General features: G+C 38.6%; 1 pseudogene; it reads left to right on the top strand.

The window, feature by feature from the left end:
* The first annotated feature begins 45 nt into the window (after positions 1–45).
* LOC115284946 lies at positions 46–779 on the top strand (annotated as a pseudogene).
* The last annotated feature ends 4 nt before the right edge of the window (positions 780–783 follow it).

A 783-nucleotide genomic window follows, 5' to 3' on the forward strand; every position in this document is an offset into this window, starting at 1 on the left:
GGGTGGGATATTGCCTAAATCCTGGAAGATTGCAGTGAGGTGGCAATGTCTCGGGAACCTACCCCACCTCTCCCCGGAGATCTGTCTGCTGGTCCTATCACAGAAAGCTGGTCTTACACGCAGGTGAAAGTAGTAAAATTTTCCTACATGTGGACCATTCATAACTTCAGCTTTTGTGGAGAGGAAATGGGAGAAGTGTTAAAAAGTTCAACATTTTCATCAAGCCCTAGTGTTAAATGAAATGGTGCCTAAGGGTAAATCCAAAGGGATTAGATGATGAAAGAAAAGACTACTTCTTTTTATGTTTGCTTTTAGTCAGCTGCCCAAAAAGTGAAGTTCGAGCAAAATTCAAATTTTCCCTTCTACACGCTAAAAGGGAAGAAACAAAAGCAATGGAAAGCCAAAGAGCATGTCGATTTGTACAAGGGAAAGACTGGGGTTTTAAAAAATTCATTTGAAGGGATTTTTCGCTTGATGAAGCTAATGGTCTATTACCAGATGACAAGCTTACTTTATTTTGTGAGGTGAGTGTAGTCCAAGATTCAGTAAATATATCAGGACATACGAATACAAATACTTTGAAGGTGCCTGAATGTCAAGTAGCAGAAGAATGAGGTAATCTCTGGGAAAACACAAGATTTACAGATTGCAGTTTTTTTGTGAGAGGACAAGAATTTAAAGCTCATAAATCTGTACTTGCAGCTCAATCCTCAGTTTTGAATGCAATGTTTGAACATGAAATGGAAGAAAGCAAAAAGAATCGAGTGGAAATAAATGATCTAG

This window comes from Suricata suricatta, unplaced genomic scaffold, assembly GCF_006229205.1.
Source record: "Suricata suricatta isolate VVHF042 unplaced genomic scaffold, meerkat_22Aug2017_6uvM2_HiC HiC_scaffold_27159, whole genome shotgun sequence".
NCBI lineage: Eukaryota > Metazoa > Chordata > Mammalia > Carnivora > Herpestidae > Suricata > Suricata suricatta.